Here is a 5,078-nt window from a genome sequence, read left to right on the forward strand (position 1 = left end):
TGGGGGACACAGAAGAGAAGAGACAGAGTGGGGGACAGAGGCAGGAGAACGGACAGAAGATAGAGTAGGGCACAGAGAGAAGAGAAGAAAGAGTGGGGGACGCAGAAGGGAAGACACGGAGTGGGAGACAGAAGGAGGAGAAGAGATGGAGGTAAACAGAGGGAGGGACGCAGAAGAGAAGACAGAGGGGGGGACACAGAGGAGAAGAAACGGAGGTAAACAGAGTGGGGGACATGGGGAGATTGGGGGACAGAGAGAGAGAGGAGAAGAGATAGAGGGAGGTAAACAGAGTGGGGGACACAGAAGAGAAGACAGGGGGGGAACAGAGGGAGGGAGGTAAATGGGGATGCAGAGAAGAAGAGAGTGGGGGACAGAAGAGAGGATGAAGAGAGAAGAGAAGAGACAGAGTGGGGGACAGAAGGAGGAGAAGAAATGGAGAGAAGGGATAGAGGGAGGTAAACAGAGTGGGAGACAGAGAGGGAGAAGATGGGACAGAGTAGGGGATGCGGAAGAGAAGAAACGGAGAGAAAAGATAGGGTGGGGGGTCAGTAACAAAGAAAGCTGGGGTAGAGAGGCGGCAATGGGGGGAAGTGTCACCTAGTAAGAGCTGGGACTCAGCCAGGAAGGAATGGGGGATTTGACAAAGCAGAGGGGAGGGTCACTTATTAAGAGCTGGGGGGGACTCAACTATGGAGAGAGGCAGCAAGAAGAGGGGAGCTGGAAGAGCACTTTCCCAGGGAAGCAGCCCATGAAGAAAATCAGGATAGACCATTGTGCAAGGCACAACTGAGATGGGACAGCCCAGGCAACAAAGAAAGTGACATGGCCTGCGGCTGCACAGTCTGAGGGGCTGTGGAGCAATGGGGCTCAGGGACAGGCCATGATGAAAACAGCGTTTGGGGTGAGGAGCCATGAACAGTCTGAGGGATAGCCCACACAGTGAAGACATAATGACAGCCTAGGGCAGCAGAACAAAGACATGGGGGCACTGCTGCTGCATGGGACCAGGCACAGAAAACAGCTGGACAGCCAACCAAGAAAGTGGGAGTGGCAATGGATGACCAGGGCCTGGCAGAACAGACCAGAGAACAAAAAGAGTCAGAGAGGGGGGGACAAAGGGCAATGTAAAACACAGCATAGGATGGCCCAGGGAGGATGCTGGGCAATGAAGAACACTCAGGGATAGTGAACAAAGCAAAGGGTGGGGGTGTGATGGCAATGGAGAGCAAGTCAGGCAACATGCGAATGCGGGGCAAAACACGGGGGGGCAAGGATGGGCAACAAAAGAGAAGTTGGGGTGGGGAGGGCGCAACAAAGACATGGCTGGTCCAAGCACAGGCAAGCAAGAGTTGGGGGCAACGGAGAGAACTCAGCAGGACGGCCCAGGGACAGGTGACAAATAGTTGGAGGCAACGGGTGCCAAAGAGGGGGACTGCCCATGGGGAGGATAGCTCAGGGACAGGTAAAAGGGTGGGGCAACAAAGAAGAACATGGGGAGGGGGGGTAGCCAACAAAGAAAAACAGGCAGGGGATGAAGACCATGCATTCCCACAGTGAGGACACCTACTGGATACTTACATCTGGATGCTTGCACTCACCTGTCAGAGGATCCCCAAGCACGCATGCTAATGGAAACTTCGTGTTTTGAAAAGACAGGATATGCCTGCAATTGTATACGTGGCTCAGTGTGTGTTGCCACACAGAGCGGTGGGGATACGTTGGTACTGTCCTCTAGAGCCGGGTGTACACCCTTCCAACCCATATTACCAAGGCAGTGTCAATACTTCAAGATGTATATACACATCATGGAAGAGTTTAAGCTGTTTGTTGGAGCAGACTGGAATGGAAATCCTAGCACCTTGCAGTTTGCGCTATGCTGCTTTGCAACATGTTATTTGAAGTGCACTGTCAGACACACGGTGTGCTATGTTACACCCCCACGCTGTTGCTAACATAGCACAGGCGCTTGTGCTGTATGTACATCCATGTGCAGTCATTTTCGTGAGATTATACCTGTAGCCTTAACTAAGCTGTCATCTTTGTGTGGTGAAGCCATTTTCAATTGTGATTGTCTGTCTCGCCAAAAAATTCATTTCTTTACTGCTGCTGTCCTGTTCAGATGCCCACTACAGCACTTGTCATGGACTATCTTTTTAGAGCCTACAGAAGAAGCGCAATGGTACTGTGAGCTCTCTCAGTTCTATGGAAGAGAAAGGCTCTCTCAGAACCAGCAACCTCAGCATTGTTAATGTCATCACCACCAGCGCCTGCACTTACATCTGTTAGAAGCATGAAACTAAAATACATAGTGCTGATTTCAATACTCAAAGTATCAGAGAACTTCGCCCATCACTACATAAATGCTTAGTACAGTGATATAAGCAACCCTTTTCAAAGGCCATAAGCCGAGAGTGGATTTTTTTTTGCCTTAATCATACTGACTGTCATGAGCAGGTGCTCACACCTCCCCCACAGAGGCCATGCACCCTGCCTTGCAGTCAGAAGTAATTCACAGCCAGCGTGGAAAACAACTTTATTAGTTCTCAGGAACACTGCGTAGACTAGACTTTATTAGCAGATGAAACCAAGTTACAGCAACAACAGCAGGGGAAGTTCCAGAGCCCCATTCTTGGGCTTTGCCCCCCAGGAATCCCTCACGGGGTCTGACTCTTCCAGCCAGCCCACCCCATATGTGCTTTTCCCCCCTTCCCTTGCCTTTGTCCATTTCCCCTAGACAAGGAAATCACCAGACCATTCCCTCTGCAACACCTTCCAAGGGGATAGGCTCCAGCCATTGTCTGTGCACAGGTAGCTAAAAGCAGCCATGTCTGCCCTCTAGGTGTTGCATTGTGATCTTTGTCCAAGACTTCTCTTCTGATGCATCCTTCGGGGCAGCAGTTCTACAAGCAGCTATACTCATCTGCATCCTTGCTCCCTCCTCCTCCTCAGGTACTGCCAGCCAGTCACCCACAGCGGAACACATATTGGAAACTTATTTATCTTACTGTACCAGGAGTTCTTCTAGATGCATAGTTCCTTTCTTTTATGAGTGCTGGTCCCCAAGTTTCCTTTGAGGAAATTTCCATCAAAAACATCAGAGTAGAGACACTGGTTATGTCCCAGTAAGTGGCCTCCAGAAGTATCCCATGATGCTAATCTTAACCACTCTAGCCATCTTTTTGAACTCCGCTGCTCTGCAGCCACCCACCTCTCCCCCTTTCAAGTCCTGGGAAGTTTTGAAAATTTGTATTCCACTTCCTGCTTGGTCAGGCGTGGAGAGTTTGCATCTCATCTTCCCCGCTGACCATGGTGGCTCCACACACCAAATGCTCTGCTTAGAGCACACCAGAGCTACTGGACTTGATCAGCATTTGAGGAGAGTCTGCCATGCAGTCGCAGCTTTGCTTAAGCCAAAGGAACTTTGATACCTACAGCCAGATTTCTCAGGCCATGGCAGGGAAGGGCTATGTGTGGGACATGCTGCAGTGCCAAATGAAAATCAAAGTTGCTCCAGCAGAGCTGCCAGGGAGGCAAACTGTTGCTCTGGTGTGGAGCCAATGAGCTGCTGCTTCCACAAAAAGAGCTGGAAGGCAAGGGTCTGGAGGGTCCCCAGCCTGTCTGGCCCCCAGCTGTACTGAGGCAGAGCCACAGTGACCTATGCTTTCCACGCTCTCCCAGGAGAGCCCCTCCCAGTCAGCCCCTCCCACCTCACTTCCACAGTTTACAAGCACTTACCTGTTCTCATACACTGCTTCACCCCCCAGCACTTTCCTACCACAACCACCCAGGGACTGGGCTTGCACTCTGGTCCCTTGGAGTGCGGGGGCTGCCAGGCAGGGAGCGTGTGCTTCACTGCTCTCAGAGCTGCTTGGCCCAGTAGCCCTCAGCTCCAGTGTGCGGGACCCACACCCCACAAAGACCAGGCACAAGCTGGGCTCCTGTGCCTTTGGTGAGTGGGTCTCGGGACCCCTCTGCCATCCACTCGCACCTCTTGTGGGAGAGGGCTAAGTGGACGCGGGGACTGGGACAGTCACAGAACAGATGCCCTCCCTGAAGGCAGGAGTTATGTGCCATCCGTGGTTTTAAACAGTCCTTGTTTCTTCACCTTTCACCTGGACCAAGTTTTTAGAAGGAAAAGCCCCAACCTTAACAGTCCTTTTTGAGGAAAAGACTGTCATCATCTTTTAATACCATGTGGAAGAAGTTAGTTGTGATGGGCAAGAGCTGTTTAGTACAGATTCCATTTCCTAAAAAGAAACCACTGAGAGCTCATGTGCAATGCTGCCTGGGTTGCCGGAATATTTATAATGTTATTTAGTATCAGTATTGCAAAATTACAATAATTTGTACAGGATTGCACATAAACGTATTTAGCAAATCAATCTTTCCAATGGTTATTTGCATCTAACATCTGTGTATCTGAAGTTAGATAAGACTGTCCATCTGGATTTCAAATATGTTTGCACCTAGAGTAATTGTTTGTATCCAGTCTAACTTATTTGTGAATGAACAATGTCCCATCAAAGGATACTTAGCTTTCATAATGGGTATAAAAGGAGTTAGTTCCCACCTGGTGAGCCTGCTTGTGGACCATTTAGCCACGGAAAATGGAATGGCTTCGCTGGCTCACCATTCTGCAGTTTGGAGGGGAAGGGACGGGGGGGAAGAAGAGGAGAGAAAAAAGAGAGAACAAAGCATGCAAGAACAGATGACTTACTCATGTGACCCTGAACTTCATCACGTTTCTGTACTTTTCCATGAACAGCATGGCATCCATGTTGTCTTCAGTCTTCATTCCTACCTCTGTTTCACAGCTTCAGTTGCAGATGAGTTGATCCAAAGGACTGAGACCCATCCAGCTACCGGATGTACACCAGAGGGACTGTATAAGAAAACCTGATAGATACATACAAATGATTTGAAAGTCCATATCTGACTGTTTTAATCAGATAACACCTCACCTTGTTTCTTTCCTTTAGTATGTAAAGCTAACGATTTATTACAAAAGGATTGGCTGGCAGCTTGGTAAGATTCAAACTCATATTGATCTGGTACAGTGGCTGACCGTTTGGGGGCAG

This window comes from Emydura macquarii, unplaced genomic scaffold (assembly GCF_026122565.2).
Source record: "Emydura macquarii macquarii isolate MOO-44397 ecotype Brisbane River unplaced genomic scaffold, CSIRO-AGI_Emac_v2 contig_201, whole genome shotgun sequence".
In the NCBI taxonomy this organism is placed as follows: domain Eukaryota; kingdom Metazoa; phylum Chordata; order Testudines; family Chelidae; genus Emydura; species Emydura macquarii.